Below are 20,801 nucleotides of genomic sequence, written 5' to 3'. Positions count from 1 at the left end.
TTGTGTGTCCGTTATCTTTATAATTTATTGATAAGTGTTTCTCTTCAAACTTGGCCTTCCTCTGCTCATTCCATTCTTACCCACTTTCATTGGGTTCACTAGCTAATTCCACCTTCCTTCTATCCACTGGGTGCAAGAGACTCACTCCCGTTTGTATTATTAAACACACGCCAATAGGATATAAAAAGAAGGAAGAGTACTGGGCTTTAAAATGAGTACAAATCTCATTTCTGCCAATTCCTATGTCTAAAAAAAAACCTAATCTTTTTGATTCTCAAGTTCTCTATCTAAAGAATCACTTCACCAGAATATTCAACACATGTGAAAATACTACAAGGTATTTTAATTCATTCTAAGATTCCTTAAAATTCTGTAATTCTATGTGCTTTTGATTCTGTCTATAGGAAAACTGGGAATACATAGCAGAATTTGAAAAAAAATAATAGAATAAAAGAAACACCAAAAAAAGCAGAGAAGAAAGTTTTAAAAAATCAATACAAGATTATGGAAAATTCATGGAAAAAGAAACAAGACTAAAAAACGTATTATGGAAGTAAGCAAAAATACTAGCCTAAATGGAAAACAAAACCAGGAAATCAAATAATTTCTAAGGCTTGCCTAAATTTGATTTTGTAAAACTTACAGTCCTATGGCCATAGCTAAGTAAGATCTGCCCTAAAGCCTTTGATGGTAAAAATAAGATACTGGTTACCACTGAAATTGTCAAATTTATCAGGACAAACTCTTGGACTAACCACATTCTAATGATAACCTTAAATGAGAGTTGAAGGTATTTAAACTCTCATTAATTTAGACATTAAATTAATGAATCTGATTAATCTGATTCAGACGTATACCTTGATCCAAGGGCTACACAGATGTCTATCAATCTATGCTGAGGAGCAAGAGAAGGGATTTGGAAGGCAGGCAGGCTGATGATCAAAGTGGGCCAGCGACTTTGTTAACTATGGGATCATGAGCCAATTAATCAACTGCTCTAATCCATAGTTGTTTATTTAATAAACAGTAGCTTATAGAAACACAGATGTTGTGATGGCTTTATGAGATGATAAATGCATAGACCATAACAGGATGTCCAGCCCAGACTATGACACTCAACAGATACTAGTTTCTTCCATCTATATTTCCTTAGTTAACATAATTTTTAAATCTATAAAATCCTATCTGACTGCAGATTCATCAGAACTTCCAACATCTATTAAAGAAAAAGGCAAAATGCATTTTAAATCAATCATGAATATACAGAATATTAAAAGCAAAAAAATGCACAGTGATGCATGCCTGTAATCAAAACTACTTGGGAGGCTGAGGCAGGAGGATCACTTGAGGAACCCAGAAGTTTGAGACCAGCTTGGGAAACATAGCAAGACTCTACCTTCATTAAAAAAATTGTGCACACTTGTGTGTATGCTTTAGATCCTGTTGTTGTTGTGTTGTTTTGGTTTGGTTTGTTTTTGTAAAGCACATGACTGATGCTTTGTTACAAAGAATTCCTTTGGGAGCATACCTGGGACCTTATTAGAATTAACATTAATTATACCTATTGGTAGGTAATTAATGCATTAAGAACTGTTACTTCCCTTTGTATTTATTAAAAGCAAAGAAGAATAAGTTTATTAAAATTTGGTATCTACAAGTAAACTGCAGTATACAAGTCATCCTAGTCAAACCCTATGAGACTGAGTAAAAATGTTATTGTTAGCGGAACAGGTGTGATGAGTCAACAGTGTCAAAGAGCATGATATCTGGACCAAAACATGAGGGGCAGTTAAAACAGAGTATACAGTAGTACCCCTTATCCACTATATGTGCAGAAAGACATACTTGACATGGTTTTGTCTGCTGTCACGCCACAGCAACAATCATCAACAGAGAAGGCTTCTGTGACCAAATGTGTGGAGAGTTTTTCCCCACCAACAAACAAGCAATCATTTCTGCTGATGACACAATTCAATTTTCACACTCTATCTGCAGATATCATCAGATTTATTTTAATTTATAAATTAAAGTTTATCCTAGATACATATGTGTAGGAAAAAACAGTTTGTGATTCAGTACTACTTGTAGTTCCATGCATCCACTGGGGGCGTTGGAATGTATCTCCTACAGTTAAGGGGGAACTACTGTACTTATTTTGTTATAACACAACACAGCCTCTCTAGCTCTTCAGTTCAAACTGTTCAGTTTAGGATAAAACACCCTATCACCAGAAGCCAGCAAAATATAGGAATCCGATCAGAAACAGGAATCCTTGCAAAGACTTTCCAGCTGCTAGTGGAAAAGAGATCAAAAGAGATCAATGTGTTACTCTGGCTACTACTCTTTGGGGAAGGTGCTGGGTGGTTTACATAGTTGTAGCTATTTGCTCTGCCCTACGTATAACAAGGCCCAAATTCACCTGCCATTTTACCTCCCACAGAAAAATCACTGGAAATATCACTCCTTTAAGAGCTTATCCACTACGAGGCACACCTCACATTCAGAGAGAAGCTTAAGAAACACTGGGGAGGTGTGGCAGGCTGCCAGGCAGTACTATATGACATGAAAATGTATAGAAAGAAAACCATATCAATGCCCTTTTACTACCAGAATGTTCCAATGTTTGCCCTTCTCCCTAGTAAGGGAAAAAAATTCTTTTTCACCTTACATAAAGCAAAACTCTCTTGCCATCCCTTATGACAGAATCTAGTTGTAGGTGAGTCATGTCATTTTAATAGCTTGTTGTCAAACTCATCCCTCAAAGGAAGAGGATCAGTGAGGAACCTATGTATTTACCCTATAGCATTCACTGTCTGCTCTTATTTCTAACCAAAGGTAAGTAAGAAGAACTTTGTGACTCCAGTTTTATAAAGTACAACCCCTGGAACTTGTCCCCTTTCACTGCTAGAGAGTCTATCGGGACCCACCTCATAGAGCAAGAGGCCCCAGTTTGTGCTGTGTGGTACTGCATGGTGTCCTTTTCCTCAACCCTTTCCATTATGTGACAAATACCTATACAAATCATGTTTTCTAAGTATGTAAGGAATATGTCATCAGCATATATCTTTCTTTACAATGATAAAGAAGCAAAGGAAAAACAAAAGGACAAAGTACATACATCTTAAATGACTACATTCAATTACAATGGAGCTTTTTTTAACTATTCAAAAAGATACCCAATGTATTATTCCAACTATATGACTCTTCTGAAAAAAGTAAAATTGTGACAACAGAGTAAAGATCAATGGTTGCCAGGAGTTGCTAGGGAGAAAGTGAGAGATGAACAGGCATATCAGAGAGAATTTTTAGGGCAGTGAAACTGTTCTGTCAATAATATTACAGTAATAGATACATATCATTACACATTTGTCCAAATTCACAGAATGTACAGCATCAAGAGTGAAGCCTGAAGTAAACTATGAACTTTGAGTGATTAGAATGTGTCAATGTAGGTTCATCAGTTGTAACAAATGTACCACTCTGGTGGAAAATAGTAATAATAGGGGAGGCTACGCATGTGTGGGAGGCATGGAACATATGAGAAATCTCTGTACCTTCCTCTCAATTTTGCTGTGAACCTAAAACTGCCCTAAGAAATAAAGTTACTGACTTAAAAAAGGTATTCACAGCTGGGCATGGTGGCTCATGCCTGTAATCTCAGCACTTTGGGAGGCAGAGGTGGGTGGATCACCTGAGGTCAGGAGTTCAAGACCAGCCTGGCCAACATGGTGAAACTTCGTCTCTACTAAAAATACAAAAATTAGCTGGGCATGGTGGCAGGCTCCTGTAATTTCAGCTACTCAGGAGGCTGAGGCAGGAGAATCACTTGAACCCAGAAGCGGAGGTTGCAGTTAGCCAAGATCGTGCTACTGCACTCCAGCCTGGGTGACAGAGTGAGACTCTGTCTCAAAACAAACAAACAAACAAGCAAACAAACAAACAAAAAAGGATATTCATTGTCTATGCATCCCAGGATCTTCCAGAACAAAAATTAAAAAAAAAAAAAAAAAGATGGCCAGGTGCAGTGGCTCATGCCTGTAATCCCAGCACTTTGGGAGGCCAAGGCGGGTGGATCACCTGAGGTCAGGAGTTTGAGACCAGACTGACCAACATGGTGAAACCTCGTCTCTACTAAATACAAAAAATTAGCCGAGCATGGTGGTGTATGCCTGTAGTCCCAGGTACTTGGGAGGCTGAGGCAGGAGAATCGCTTGAACCCAGGAGATGGAGGTTACAATGAGCTGACATTGTGTCATTGCACTGCAGCCTGGGCAACAAAAGCTAAATTCTGTCTCAAAAATAAAAACAAAAAATAAAGGATATTCACTGAACCTGTTGTTATAATATATTTAAGCAAGACACTGTGACCCTAAAAATTAGAGATCATTGAAGACCAAAGTAACAGCATGTGGTCATTATTTCACAAATTGAAGAATATATGATAAATAAATAAATTTAATTGCATGCATAGGTAAGAAAATATTGATAAAATGATTGAATATTTTATCTTATTTCATAATTCTAAACACGGATTTAGCACAATATGAAAACTAGATTATTCATGTAATCAAAATAAAAGACCATTTTTATTCTAATTTTAACTCGGAAATTATGCTTATTTAACATTTTACTGAAAGATTAATGAGTTAAAAAGGACAGATTATAATTACCTAACATTGCTATGGTAACTTACATGCAAATACCTGTTAGTCACCAAAAGTCAAAAAAGCAACTGGCTTTACAACTTCAGATGGATCATACAACAGAAACTAGTACCAAGTTACCTTATAATATTGAGTGTTACTAAAATGAAATTTTAAAACAACACCAAAGTTTAAGTTGGGGTTATAAGTGTTGTGCAGAAAAGATTTCATATAGCAGGCAAGAGACTGCCATCCTTAGAAAGGCCTGCAGCATGCAAGGCTGGCCCTTGGCTGGTGTTTAGGAAATTGGAATTGGGAGGGTTTCCACCATTCCCTGAGAAGAGTGGCTCACTGTGTTTAAAGTGTTTATAGAAACAGTGTGGTTACTCTGAACAGCTGTTTTCCTTCTACAAGTCTGGAATTTGGATACCTGTGAGGGAGAGTAACCTCCATATAAAAACTTGGGTACTTAAGTCTCTAATGAGACTCTGGTACTGACAGACATCACTGCACCTATGTTGTCAAAATGTGAGCCTGGGAGAATTAAGCAGATCCTGGGAACTCCACAGGAGAGAAGTCCTGGAGGCTTGTGCCTGGTTTCCTCCAGACTTGACCACTGCACACCTTTTTACTCTACTAATTTTACTTGTCCCCTTTCTTGTAATCAGTTAAAGATCTGAGTATGACTCTTTGCTGAGTCCTGTGAGTCCTTCTAGTGAACCACCAAACCTGGCGGTGGTCTCGGGAAACCGGGACACATATGCATTGTATACGATTTTTATTAAGTTGATATGATACATGTAACTGTAATCAGATGGCTATTTCACAGAATAACTTTCCCTAATCTGTTTTTCTTTTTTGGCCTTGATGTTTGACTTGGAGATTCTTGTATTTCTATATCTATCCAATTGAATAAAGCCATAAAAGAAATAAACGAAACAATAATGTCACAAAGTAATGTGAAATAAGCAGCAATCCTATTTTAACCAAATAAAAAATAGAGGATCTGGGTGATTGACAATATGTCCTATAATATGAATGTTTCTAGAAAAAAAACGAAAAGGTGGTCAATTTTCTGCAACTCAACTGGGCTTCATTCCTTTATATAATAATTGTGCAGGCCATGAGCAGTGGCTCACGCTTATAAATTCCAGCATTTTGGGAGGCTGAGGTAGGAGGATCACTTGAGCCCAGAAGTTCCAGACCAGCCTGGGCAATATAGTGAGACCTCATCTATTAAACAAACAAACAAACAGAAAACCCTCAAAAAGAAAATTAACGAAGTGTGATGGTGCATGCCTGTTTGGTCCCAGCTATGTGGGAGGCTAAGGTTAAACATGAAAGGCTCATTTAAGGCCAGGAAGCAGAAGTTGCAGTGAGCCAAGATGGTACCACTGCACTCCAGTACCAGCAACAGAGGGAGACCCTGTATCAAAAATAAATAAATAAATAATTGTGTATCAGGCCAGATGTAACTACACAAGACTGTAGGTCCCAGGTACTCAGAGGATGAGGTAGGAGGACTGGTTGAGCCCAGGAGTTCAAGGCTACAGTGAGCTGATTGTACTGCTGAATAGACACTGTATTCTAGCCTAGGCAACATAGAAAGACCCCATCTCTTATAATAATAATTGATTCATTGTGCATCATTCAAGTAAACTGTATAACTGGAGAAAAACATATGACTATTGAATATACTGTAATAGTCTACTACTGATCATAGAGTTCCTGTTTACTGCTTCTAATCTTTTTCTTCGTTTCTTATACAATTAAAAACACGATTCACCCATTAAAGGCAGTTCATCACAAAACAAGTCAAAAATCCAAAGAACTGCATCCAAACTATAGGATGTGTTATCCACTGCTCCCTGTAAACAGTTGGATTTGGTCACTAAGAATCAGCAAGACTTTTAACTTTGTGTGTGTGTATATGTGCATGTGTGTATGTGTATGTGTTTTGTAAAGTATGACAGATAAAACCACTTTGCTTGTGTTAAGAATATGTAATATAACTTGTGCTTCTCAATAAGGAATTGCTTTTCTGTCTTCTGTGCTCAGTAGCTATCTTCAAAAAATAATCTCCTATTTGTATGGATGTATGCTGTTCAGTTTTACATTTCTTATTGCATTTATGGTACCAGAAAGGGATTGCTGAGTTCCCATTTCTAAGATAGTTACTTTCTTAGTGACGCAAATCAACATGTAATACAGTTCACCCTTCCACAGCAAGGGTTTCAACTGCAGGGATTCACTTATATGCAGATTTTCTTCTGCCTCTGCAACCCAGAGACAGCAAGATCCACCTCTCCTCCTCCTCCTCAGCCTAATCAACCTGATGATGATGAAGACCTTTGTCAGGATCTACTTACGCTTTATGAAAGGTCAATATGCTTTTCCTGATGATTTTCTTTCTAACAGCTTCATTTCTCCAGCTTACTTTATTGTATGAACACAGTGTATAATAACGCAGCACAAACAAAACAAGTGTTCATCAACTGTTTATGTTATCAGGAAGCCTTCCAGCCAATGGTGGGATATTAGTAGCTAAGGTAAAGGAATCAAAAGTTATACTCAGATCTTCAACTGCACGGGGATCAGAGTCCCTCACCCCCACATTATTCATGGGTCAACTGTAATTCTTTATTTACTAAATATAAAAAATTTATTATAAAAATGAAATAGAAGATCCATTTGTATAACAAGTTCAATTTGTTATAATGTGACTATAGAGGAAACCTACAACATACTAACTTAAAAATCTTTTTTCTTATTTATGCAAAAATATTATATAGGATTGTAGGGATCATGATTAAATGAATTTTTTCAGACAATAATGTTTGAGATTATAAATTAGCTACAACTACCTTCTTAAATAAATCTGAATTTCAAACTAAAGTTAAATTTAAAAAATTAATTTACTTATGTAAATACACATATACACATGCAATTCATACATATTTCTAAACTGGCTTTTTTTGATTAACACTAACTACCTTAATCTTGTATCTTACTTTTCATTTTCTTATCAAGAGTAGGATCACCAAGAGAAATAAGAAATTCACTATCAGAAGTCTTACCTGGATTACGATTTTTAAGTATTTTCTTTTTAATGTTCCAAAATTTGTTGTTTAATTCTATGTATACGAAAGTAATAAATAAAATTGCTATTTTAATACTGAAATAAAAAATATTTACCAAACATATTAAATTCTAAGACAATTTCAGGCAATATCAGACCTAATGTCAGAATTTTAATGTCCCATACATTTCAAATTTTTTAACCTTACAAGCTGATTAAGCTTATAATTGAAGAAGAAAAAAAGTGAAGTACTCATAAATGGAGGAAGCACAGCTCAGTAAATTAACTCTAGTTAGCAGGACCTCATGCAAAGTGTCCTGCACTCAGAATAAGTCCTCGCTCTGTAACCAATAGGTATTCTGTTTACAGACAAGTTGCTTCTCGTAGGCTCCATGGTTTCTTCTAAAAAACAAGGATTTTGCTACCTACCTCACTAGGTTGTTAGGAAGATGTAATGAGATTACATGTTTAAATGTTCAGAGAAATAGTAAAACAATGGAATAATTTATTCTTGAACGTTATTGCTGAAACAATTTTTGGAATCCCAAATAAAGCTCAGTGTGTGTTTTTCTATAAGTCCTAATATTCAAATGTTGCAGTTTTCAGAAAATGTTATTAAGTGCTAATTTTGGTTATTAGTTGGATTCATTGTGGCTTGTAATTCAGGGCATTTTACCTAATTAATAACTTATTACTAATATATATACACACACATATATATACATATATACACATATATATACACACACACATATATATATGATGTCATTAAAATAGATTATCTAATTGTCTCCTATCACTGAGCTCATCAATCACACCAAGGGCAGAAAACTAATAGGTATCAAAACTTGGCTTGGACAACTACCACTCCTTCTCTACCTCCTCAAACTCGGAGCCAGCAGATCTGTGCTAGGATGCTGGATCTCCATGGTCCTCTCCAACTAACAGACAAGACAAAACCCTGCTTTGATTGTTTTTCAGATCCATGAAGGAAACACAAGCTGACATTTTCTCATTCCCAAGACATGTACTAACAACATGTAACATCCCCTTACTACTCAGCTCTTTTCTGATTTCAGAGATCACTGTACATCATTAGTTTCATACTGATAATCACAATTTCAATATTGGGTGTCTCCTGTTTTGATTTCACTCACACTACTTCCTTGGAGCTACTCAACAAACAGTCAAATGACCTTCCTGGGGCTATGCAAAATATGGAATGCTTTCTGAATTTGTGTGCCATCCCTAGGCAGCAGCCATGCTTATCTGCTCTGTATTGACCTAATTTTAAAATATGTACTGCGGAAACAAGTACAAGGTCCTGTTTGATACATGGATACTCATGAGTCATGGATGAGGCTTAGCTCTATTAACTCCAACTCACTTAACTTTAGATTCAGAGAATTTTATTGAATGGCTTCCTGTGAGGCAGAATTTTAAAACATATTTAAAACTTGAGAAAGAGTTGCGATTAGCCTAGGAGATTTTCATTATTATAAAGACACACTACTTGAGGGGCCAACTGCAAGTTGGTTCCCACTACTCGCTGGAAAGGTAACACGGAACCTTCTGCTATCTAACCTAAGCTGCTGCACAGGATGTAAAAAAGCCTCAAGGTACCAATCTGATAGCAAAAGGGAAAGGGAGCTCTGATCTTTTCCTGCAACATTATTTGAACATCCCTGACTGTTGAGAACAAGTCCAACTAATATTGGTTAAAGAAAAGACAAACATGGCTCTCAAAGGATAACATACCATGAAGGCCTAGGCTAAGTCTAGCTAAGAGGTGGGCTCCAAATAAGGTTTTTAGTGTAGGGCAAGCATCAGCTTGCTCAATGTTTGTGTGGGTAAAGCTAGGAGGCCTAGCTGCCAGAGCAGGGTGCTGGGGACAATGATTGAACATAAATACATAAACTAATAAACACTGTAGCTTTGAACTCTATGTATGAATCACCACGAAAACTGAGGGGTCTGAATCAGTTATGGCATTCTGGTGGCAAAGGTCAATCATTATCAGATTGTAGGACCAGTTACAATGGCAACAATACAGCAAGTGAGTCCGATCATTCTGGAGACAACAGAATGATTAGAATGGCCTTTTTCCCCTTCTTCTGACTTGTGAAGAAAGGTTGCCTTCCTCGGACTTAAGAAAGCCCTTAGCTTCTTGGAAAATTCAAAGAAGGAAGACACAGGGGATAGCCCCAGGGGACAATACAAGATTTTCTGCTCAATTGGACATTTCGAGATCCAACAACTAATTAGAAAAGTCAGGCCAGGCATGGTGGCTAGCACTTTGAGAGGCCGAGGCAGGAGGATTACTTGAGCTCAGGAGGAGTTCAAGAGCAGCCAGGGCAACAGAGCAAGACCTTGTGTCTATTAAAAAAAAAAGCAAAAGAAAAGAGGTCAAAGATGTGGCTCCTTTTATCCCATGCATGGGGATTATACTTAGAATAAAACGAACAACATTGAGATCCCTAAGGACAAAGGTCTTACAAATCCTGAAAAAAATCTTGCCCTCTACTTCTAACTAATCTAGATTTCTGCTTGATTTCTGGCTAAAAGGTAAAACTCACTGCTATTTCAAACTACCAGAACCAAACTATGAACTCTCACCTAATGTATAAGATGGAATAATTGCAATTGTTTTAAACTTCCATTTAGTATTAACTGGTCTTTTAACATAAACCCTTATTTTGTCAACCCACGAGAAAGAGCATAACCTTCTGCCTCTCGTCCACATGTCTTGAGTGAAGACATTAATATTTTGCTTAAGAAGGATGTTGACAATACCTGGTGAGTCATAGTGCACAGCAAGCGTGAGGGTTGTTCTAAAATAACAAAGAAATAACTCCACTCAACAACTTTAATAAAGACTTTTTTAAACAGCTAGTTTGATACGCTTTACTATTTTAATATCTGCCTGTCAGTGTAGACGTAATAACCATTTGCATGTACTAGCTTGAGTCTATAAGCAACTAGGGTGCTCAAGTGTTCATCTTTGTAAATTATCACCAAGGCTAAAAGGAAGGGACAACAAGGAATCCTCTTGTCCCACAGGGGTATCACATAATACAACTTGCTAACTTATAGTCCTCTGGTGGCCAAGAAATTGTGCTGGGGTCACTTATCTAAAGTAGGCAAAGATTTAGATGAAGATTTCCCCATTGCTTTCCTAGTCTGATATATTATAATTCAAATCAGCTAGGGGTCAGATAAGAGTTATCTGCAGGCGGAAAACAACAACAACAACAAAAACAATAATAATGACAATACTAGTAGTCGTAAACTAAAAGTCCACACCTTAAAAATTAATAAAACTGGCCAAGTGCAGTGGCTTACGCCTGTAATCCCAGCACCTTGGGAAGCCAAGGAGAGCAGATCACGAAGTGAAGAGATTGAGACCATCCTGGCCAACATGGTGAAATCCCATCTCTACTAAAAATATAAAAATTAGCTGGGTGTGGTGGCGTGCACCTGTAGTCCCAGCTACTTGGGAGGCTGAGGCAGGAGAATCACTTGAACCTGGGAGGTGGAGGTTGCAGTGAGCCAAGATCACACCACTGCACTCTAGCCTGGCAACAGAGTGAGACTCCATCTCAAAAAAAGAGAAAAAAAAATTAAGAAAACCAATACAAAACCCTTTAGCTAATAAAAGATTACACTAGCAAAAACATCAGATTATAAATAACAAACACTCTATATTATAAGAAAAGATGAATTCTACTACATACCGTTCTTTATGTTACTCAGTTCAAATATTTGCTGGTCTACCTGATTCTTCATGGTGGTATTTTTCACTATATGACAATAATTACATTAATCTTATTAATATTTCTGACTTGACTGTTACCACTCTAGAATATACAGGTTTTTATTTAAAAAAAAAAAAAAAAAAGAACTACTGTACCATCTCAGCTTATCAACGGCATGTACATTTGCTTTGTTTTTCAATAAAAAATCTACCATTTTCTCTTTCTTGCAAATTACAACAAATAAAAGTGGGGTATTATTGTCCTATAAAACAGCAGAAAAAATTAATAATTCACAAAATTACGTATTTCTCAACTGAATTGAAAATCTTATCTAAGGTGCTTTGAACTTCAACATGCAGTATAGAAAGCAAGTAAATGAAAAGCAGGCCCTTCCTTCTCACTCCTCTGCACTTTCTGATGTGCTGCTCGTTGCCTTGCAAACAACCCTCCTCTGTCTCCCCAGATTAACTGTGGTCATTACCAAAACTCACTTTAAACATTTACCAGTCCCAAGAATCCTTGCTTTGATCACAGCACTTAGCATGGTACATTGTAATCATTTCATTGTTTCCCACTGAAACCAAGAGCTTCTTGAGGGCAAAGGCTGTATCTTTTGTCTCTATAGCCCCAAAACCCTAAGACATAGTAGCAAATATTTTGGGTTTTTTACATAAATTAATGATCTAAATTATTCTCTCTAAAGCAGTGTTTCTTAAACTATATTCCAAAGAATATTTGCTTTACCAGAAGTATACCCCAAGAGAAAGACTCCATGACCATCTGCATTTGAGAAATATTACAAAACTGTATTTTATGTCCAATAATCAAGAAATCTCTTGAATGTTACCTAATCCCCATTTGATAATACTATTTGTGGCAAACATTAACATTTGAGAAATTAAGAGTTTCAGAGAAACAGTTGCCAGAGCTCCCCATTACAGGTGGAGGTTTCCTCTGGGTGGTACAAACTTGCTTGATTCACTTCTATCAGTGGTGTCAGGATCCCAGATGCCAATGTCAGGCACTCCTGCTCCAAATGGTCACTATCAAAATGAGCTCTGAATTAAGAGAGACTGGCTTCAAATGCACTTATTTTCCTTATTATTAAATAGTCCGTAGATGTTTTTCCTAATACAAGAGAATAGATTTTTATCTTTACTTTTAGAAAGCTCAGTATGTTCTGTGTAAGAGAGATAGGTTTAAAAAACTTAAAAACAAATACTTAAAAGACCAAAGCTCAGTAAGAAATACTATTCTCAATTACAATGGTAATCCCGGCACCCTAATGCAGTTCTACTTTTTAAATCCATTTTTATTGGCTTCCACTTAAATGGCTATTTAAAATTATTTTTTATTTTAGGGAAAACATAAATCAGAAATAAAACATAAGTGCTTGTCAATAAAAGTTCTCTTACTGATCCATACGGATTATTTCTAGCATAATGAAAGCCAGTAAGTCACTTGCATTTTTAAGGAAGAGTGCTGAGGAGAAAGATGTAATGTCTGCAATATTCATAAATTATCCAACTATAACCAGGAATAACCTAATAAGGCTTCTAGGCATTCTTATGGGAAGATGACTATTTGTGGTATATATAAAGAAAAGAGTTTTAAAAACTTCTAAAATTCAACTCCATAACTGAGGGATTTATATACTCTATAGACTACATATTATAAACAAGCACATGCTGACTTAAAAACCTTGAAGTATTTATCAAAATATACTACAACGTAAGAGTTGTAAAGTCAAATACTTACAATGACAAAGGAAAGTCACCTGAGTAAGGGAAGTACTGAGGTGGGCACAGTAGCAAACTGGAGAATACACGCCTTCTACAAAGGGGCAACCTCTGAACAACAGACCAAACAGTGATAAAAACTCAGGGGACACCAGATTTGACTTTTTAGGATAAGCCTTAAGTCCAGATTTCTACACAAGTCTTCTAAATTTTACATGTTGATTCAACTTATACAGGCAACCAAATCTGTGTACCACATTAGAATATAGCCCTAGTGCTTTTATATTTGCTATAAATGTATTACTAAATGGTTGTGTATAATCCAAGTATTTGCATGTAAAATATTTTCTTTCTCTAGTGTCATGTTTTACTAAAAATTCAGGCTCTCATATATAATAAAAATGGTTAAAAAGACTTATAATACTTAAGAATTTTTCCAACATTTATTCATTTAAAATATATTGGTATATAATTTTCCCAGATTGTTAGCCAAACAGATCATCGGTTCACAGGACTGCTAAAACTAAATTATTGTAAGAATTCCTACCTGTATTCTTATTGACTTTATGGATTTCAGTGTTTAAAACTGACATTTTGGTTATGCTAAAGCTCTATAAACTTAACAAACATACTGAGATAGTTCATAATACAACTTCAACCAAAAAGAAATAGTTTAGGATTTGCTACTATTCTAACTGAGAAAGCCCAACTTGTAATGAATATTTGTTGACACATAATCACCTGCATGGTGACAAAGGGACATCAAATCCTGAAAGGGTCAGCCCCTACCTATTGAAAGATTACCCATAAGCAAATTTCTAAAGACTCTCTGAATGGTAGTGAATGATTAATGGTGGGAAGGGAAAGGTGTTATTCTGTAAGTTGAGAGATATTGCCAATAATATTTCCCTTTCACATCCCAGTCACAGATGTAGAGAAAGACAGATAAAGTCTTGAAAAGGAGATTGAAAAGGAAAACATTGAAGGAAGTAGCACCTATCAAACACAAACTCTTCTAGAGATTTCTTACAGTTTTGAAATACAGAAATTTATATATTGCACTTATCTATTCTGGGGTTCTTAATCAGGAGTGTATACAAACCCTTGAGGGTTTTTTTTTTTTTTTTTTTTTTGGCCGTTGCTGTTAGAGACAAGAGTCTCACTATGTTGCTCAAGCTGGACTCAAACGCTTAGGCTCAAGCAGGGACTACAGGAACATATCACTGTGCCCAGCTTCGAGAAGATGTTTTTAAACAGGTTCAGGCCTTATTAGGTCTATTACATCAAAATCCTCAGGGGAAAGCCTACAATTGTAGATTTTTAACAAAATGTCCTCAGGTCACTGTAACGCGCAATTCTGAGAATTAGTGCGGCAATCACTTCAGTCTCATCTCTCACTTGCATGGCTAATTCCCTTTATCAGTTGGACATGTGGCCAAAAAGAGAAAAGAGTAAGAGATAGAGTCATTTATTAAAGCTCCAGTTAAGTTTCCTGGGAATGGGTAGAACAGGGACAAGTAAACTCAAATTCCTACTTGATTTTGCTATTTATAAGCTCCTTATCTCCCATCTTCCCACCAAGATGTGCTAGATTTGAGAAGAGTCTTTAGACTCTTATCTAAGTGGCTGTTTCTGCCAGGATGGGCAATAAGTCAGTTAATAATCTGTTCCACCTTCTGCTGAAGTTTTTCTCACTTTGTCAACACATATTCACTGCCAATCTGGTTTCCTCAGACTCCTCCTAAAATTAATCTCCAGGCAAGTTTCAACTCAACTCACTCTCATTTTCAAGCCAAAAATTATTAGACCCAAAACTAAAGAGCACCTTGTCTCAACACATAAACTAGAAGAACTTAAAAAAAACAAAAAAAAACAAAAAAAAACCTCTTCCTGTCATTTTCCCTCATTACCTAACTTCCAAGTGACCTGCATATTTCTGATTGCTCTCCTTTTCCCTTCCTATGTTTCCCTCTTAAGCCTTGTGCCACTGAGAAATGATACATCAGATTTTCAGAAAATTATCAGCAGGAGCAACATGTCCATTTACTGTAAGTTGCTTTAGTTTTGTTTGAGTTTTAAGATAAAGCCTATTTCCAGGGCATATTTTCTTTCCTGTGTTGTTTTATACTAATTAGGAAAAAAAAAGAAGGAAAAGAATAACCCTGTGTAGGAAACAGTGAAAAGGTTTTACCTTTAACAAATTCACAAATATTTTCCAAAGTGCATTTTATAAAGCTGTGCCCTTTAATGATTCTTTAAAAAGATCAATATTTAAAATAAAATCTTAGACAATTAATTATTTCAAAATAACTTAATTTGCATTTGCTTTCAGGGAACGGTTGAGCTTCCAAATATAAAAAATTGACCCTTACCTATGTCAATGTTAAAACAAATATTTTGGAAAGAAAGTTGATTGAACTATACCTTGTCCAGTGCTTCAATATTTGCACCATGTGAAAGCAGTTTTTCTGCCAGTGAGGTGCTCTCACTACACACAGCATAATGGAGAGCAGTGTTGCCTTAGATATCCTTAAGGTCTGGATTGGCGCCATGTTCCAGCAGAATAACGGCACAAGCCTCTTCCTGGCAATGGACTGCCTGTTCATATTAGACCAAGAAATAGATTGTAAATTCTAAGAAATCAAAATACACATTTCACAGGTTTCACCAACTAGTTATATTTAAATGAGATCAATTTATTTTAATTCTACATGTGTACATCAAATCCATGTCATGCTGAAAGTGTTGGCTCTAATATACCTGTATCAAAGGCGTTCTGTTTTCTTTGTCGCAGATATCAGTCTGGCATTTTCTGTTAACCAGGAGAGTGACCACTTTCACATGGCCACTGGCACAGGCCAAATGTAGAGCAGTTCTACAAGAGTAAGAGGACTTTTTAGGAAACTGTAGTGCAACATCTCAAAATCTACCATCATTCATGTCATTGTAAAAATTGAATAGCATGTTTTTCCTCTGCTTTCAAAACAAATGATATTTTTTGAAGAAAGTACAATACTTACTAGCTCTTATTGCTCACTGCCTTAATGAAAACAGCAGCCTATTTGAGTAGAAAGAGCTCAGGCTTTGGATTCAGTTCGACTAGGGCTTGAGTCCTACTTTAAACCCTGTCACTTACCAACTATTGCTTAGCCTTTCTGTGCCTCAACTTCCTCATTCATAAAGATAATAGTAGCCATCTCATAGGACACCATCCTGAAGGCTAAATGAGAATCTATGTAAAGTATTTAGAATAGTTCCTACAATAGCTTAATAATTGAAACATTTTTGTTTATTGAGACAAAGTCTCACTCTTTTACCCAGGCTGGAGTGCAATGATGTAACTATACCTCACCGTAACCTGGAATGCCTGGGCTCAAGTGATCCTCCATCCCCAGCCTCCTGAGTAGCTGGGACTACAGATATGCACCAGCATGCCCAGCTATTTAAAAAATTTTGGAGAGTAAGAATCTCACTTTGTTGCCCAGGTTGGTCTCAAACTCCTGGCATCAAACAATCCTCTCACCTCAGCCTCCCAAAGTTCTGGGATTACAGGTGTGAGTCACTGCACCCAGCCAGATATTATTACTATTACTACTACTTAACAAACACATTTTAATTAGGTAAAATGATACAATTATACCTACTTTGCAGGATGGTTTAAAGAGTAGGTAACATTTTAACACCTCTGACATGGGAATGCCACTTACAATCCATGATTTATTATAAATAAAATTGGTAGCATTTTAAAAATTATCTTATTGATACATAAAATAACGGGGCATCACACAATCCGTGAGAGCTTACATTAAGTAGAATATGGTAACTCAGGTCTAGGGCAGTTCCAGGCATGTAACTAAAACTTAAATATATTTTAGTTCTTAAAGGGACTATGGGAAAAGAGCACTGAAATAATCATGCATTTTTTTAAACAAATTATTTGATTTTCAAACAACTTGAAGCCAAAGGAAACTCATGATTCAAATGAATACATGTATGGCTCATTTTATTCAATACTTATACTTACAGAATATATGCAAATAAGACTTTCCGATGATTAATATTAGTATTTAAGACTGACAAACTTTTGAAAGGGCAGTTAAAGGTTATCTTCTACTATTTTCTAACTTCAGAAATGCTTTTGTTTCAAAGGTGGGAGATAAAGTTTCAAGGAGATTCAGTCCCAATATTCCTATTGTAAATCTCTCAGCTTGCGCAGGCAGGGCAGGTAAACATGAAGTTTTTAAGGATAGAAGGGTCCTGAAAGATAATAGAATATGTCTGCTACATAACAGGTACTCAGGTTATGTTTCACGAATAAATCAAATGAAAGAATGGATAAATACAGTTGGGGAGTTCAGTATTTTTAAATAAACTCCTATAAAGTAACAATTTTGCAACAGTAATTATTTATATGTATTTTTATTTTTAAAGAATACAATTAAAATGAAACGATTACTCTATCATTGTTTGCATAAATGGAATGAATGTATAAGAAAAATGTACCTAATAAAATATATAGATAAAATCTGGAAACAGATAAAAACATTCCCATTTTACTTCTGAAAAGGCTAAAAGTTCAAAGAACAATACACACAATAACGATAAAAAATAGAAAGTGAGAAATTATTTTTATCAGTGCAAGATTCATATTCCCCTCTTCCCAAGGATTATTCCATTAATAATAAACTTTTACTACAATTTTGTACATGCTCACTGCAGTAATCACAGATAAGAAAAAGGAAAAAAACTTTACTTAAAATACAAATGCTCAGAAATTACAAGTTTTTATTTTGTACATATTTTTTTGCTAAAACAAGACCATAGTATGTTTGTGCAGATGTATAATTTAACTGATTTTTTCCACACTAGCTATAAAAATACACATCTTCACACATCAACGTACTTCTGTATCTATTGCTACCTTCAATGGTCACATATTTCATCCAATGGATGCAACTGAAATTTATTTATAGGATCCATTCTATGGGTCTTTTTAAAATAAGTGCTGTGAAAAATAAAGTGCATGTATCTTTATTTCCTAAGAGTATTTTAGTGTAATGGAATTGATGGGTAAAAGGCATACACATTTTTTAAATGTACTTACCACCAAATTATCTATTTGAAAAGTAATCAGCAACTTAAACTTTAAGCAGGAGTATAAAACAGCCTCACAAATATTGTGGATAAAAAACTGTTTCATTCCTCTTTTATTTCAATTCTTATACCAGAAATGCAAAGGACTTTTTCCTATGTGCATAAGTAACTTATAGATCTGGAGAAACGTACTTTGCCCAATTTTAGAGTTTTTAATGATTTGATTTGAAATAATTCCCTGTAAAATGAAAATGTACTTTTCATCTATATATAACTTTTCATCTAATGTGTATATATAACTTACATATATAACATCTATAATACATATGATATAAATATCAGTAATATATATCATATAATATATAATAATATAGGCCATGCACGGTGGCTCATGCCTGTAATCGCAGCACGTTGGGAGGCCAAGGTGGGCAGATCACTTGAGGTCAGGAGTTCGAGACCAGCCTGGTCAACATGGTGAAACGTCCTCTCTACTGAAAATGCAAAAATTAGCCAGGCATACTGGCACCTGCCTGTAATCCCAGCTACTTGGGAGGCTGAGGGAGGAGAATTGCTTGAACCCAGGAGACAGAGGTTGCAGTGAACCAAGACTGTGCCATTGGACACCAGCCTGGGCAAAGAAGCGAGACTCTGACTCAAAAAAAATTTAAAAAAAAAGGAATATAATGAATTCCCTATAAAATGAAAACATACTTTTCATCTGAATATATATATATAATAAAGACAATATTTTTCACATAAGCTCTCTTTCATTTCGTTAATTTGTCTTCCGAAACACAGGCAGTTTTAATTTTTAGTTTGCTAAATCAACCTTCAGAATGTCTGCTTAAGAGGTCATTCTCAGGAAGGCCTTTGTCAACATAAAATGTTCCTGTAAAATAAGCTTTTGTGTTTTCTGGTACTTTACTAATTTGCATATGTAAAAAATTCAATCTGCATTCCATCAGGAACTCATGCTTGTGACATAAAATTTCATTAGTTTTCTTCAAACAGCAGGCATTTTTTCATTAATAATTCATCCTTTCCTACTCATCAATCCTTACTTCTATCTTACACAATTTCAGTGTTTCTGGGTTTCCTACTCTGTTCCATGCGTTTGTCTTTTCAGCTGTCAGTAAACGATTTATTGTCGAAATTATAGCACATTTTGCTATCTAGAGAAGTGTTTTTTCACTCCATTATGAGATTTTTTAAAAATGTCCTCACAATAGTGAAAGACAGCAGGTGTCATACAAAAATATTAAAACCTTGATATTTTCATTGGGTCTATGTAAAATTGATAAACACAGAAAGGGCTCACATTTTGAGAAAAATGTGCCTTCCCATTCAAGAACACAGAACCCACCTCCCACTTCCAAGTTTCTCTCTAAGAAACTTCAGTAAAGAACCTACCTACACAGGTGGATACGGCTGTAAAACGGTCAGTTTTATCTGAGAACTTTTCACCTACTGAAAATAACTCACAGTATTTTTGATAGGGGAATGAGTTTTCTCATTAGGCACCTCCTATAATGTACATAAACCATGTTTTAAAGGAGTTCGTTAAAAATAACACCATATATGCTTAACTTTGTGAGTTAAATCACTCAAATTCTCCACCTACTCCAGCCAGGGAATTATGAGGGATGGAAAACAGCTGAGGGCCTGTTTGGCTCCGCCACTGGGAGGGTGCCCGGCGCCCTCCAACGCCCAGTCCCAGGGGCTGCGGGGAAGCCGGGCCTGGGGCCCCCCTCCAACCCGGGGCTGAGCCCCTACTACCTGTGCTGCTTGTCCAGGGCGTCCAGGTGTCCGCTCCTGCGGGCCAGGCAGCGCTCCACCTCCGCCGCGTCACCCTTGACAGCCGCCCTGTGGATCTTCTGCAGTTTGGCCTCCCAGACTCGGTACCCTCAACCCGTGTAGTCGTGGTCTATGGAGCCCAGGACCGTCTGGCGCCTGCGGCTCCCGAAGCTGAACAACCTCATGGTGGTGACTTCTCAGACCCCCAACCACCGGCTCTCGAGCGGGGGCAGCTTCCTGTCACCTTTTCACCAGGAGCCCCTGCCCCCGCCGACCCAGCCCCAAATCCCCTATCCAACCCCAAGTCCCGATCCAACTCCAAATCCGCGATGCAACCCCCAGTCCGCGATCACAAATCTATGATATACTCCAAAATCCGCGATCCAGCCCGGTCCACCACAGCCTTCAGCAGGGACACTCGCAGCCTCCGACCTCTCAGACCAAGTGAGCTTCGCAAAGCCGTTGGGCGCGCGCCTTCACCGCGGTGGCCGCTGGCTCCCGGAAGTCACTCACAGGTGGCCCGCGCGAGCAGGTGGGGCTGCAGCTCTCCGCGGGCGCCACCAGGCTCGAGGATTCTCCTGGGCTGGCCTGGGCGGCCCCAGGATAGCACGCGTGCAGCCAGCCCTGCCTGAGGAGGAGGAACTGTCTGGCCTTGCAGCCCGCACGGTTTCTCCTCCGAAGGGAGATAGGGTGCTGG

At 37.0% G+C, this 20,801-nt stretch overlaps 1 non-coding gene and 1 pseudogene across 2 annotated transcripts in view; both read right to left on the bottom strand.

Annotated features, from left to right (window-relative positions):
• LOC126929777 (putative ankyrin repeat domain-containing protein 20A2) overlaps nucleotides 1-20,566 on the bottom strand; it is a 42,712-nt pseudogene extending 22,146 nt beyond the window's left edge. The window contains exons 1-8 of the transcript XR_007717260.1: nucleotides 20,087-20,566; nucleotides 15,977-16,091; nucleotides 15,641-15,814; nucleotides 11,633-11,739; nucleotides 10,412-10,553; nucleotides 7,721-7,777; nucleotides 1,191-1,216; nucleotides 259-263 (exon numbers count right to left, since the gene is read on the bottom strand). The product of XR_007717260.1 is annotated as a putative ankyrin repeat domain-containing protein 20A2 (transcript). The remainder of the gene's footprint in view (nucleotides 1-258; nucleotides 264-1,190; nucleotides 1,217-7,720; nucleotides 7,778-10,411; nucleotides 10,554-11,632; nucleotides 11,740-15,640; nucleotides 15,815-15,976; nucleotides 16,092-20,086) is intronic.
• On the bottom strand, nucleotides 8,934-9,040 carry LOC126929885 (U6 spliceosomal RNA). Its single transcript, XR_007717323.1, has one exon. It is a non-coding gene; the product is annotated as a U6 spliceosomal RNA (small nuclear RNA).
• Nucleotides 20,567-20,801: the final 235 nt, after the last annotated feature.

The sequence above is a fragment of the Macaca thibetana genome, chromosome 10 (genome assembly GCF_024542745.1).
Source record: "Macaca thibetana thibetana isolate TM-01 chromosome 10, ASM2454274v1, whole genome shotgun sequence".
Classification (NCBI taxonomy): domain Eukaryota; kingdom Metazoa; phylum Chordata; class Mammalia; order Primates; family Cercopithecidae; genus Macaca; species Macaca thibetana.
Note: the sequence above shows the minus strand (reverse complement) of the source record. Positions and strands in the feature narration are given on the sequence as shown.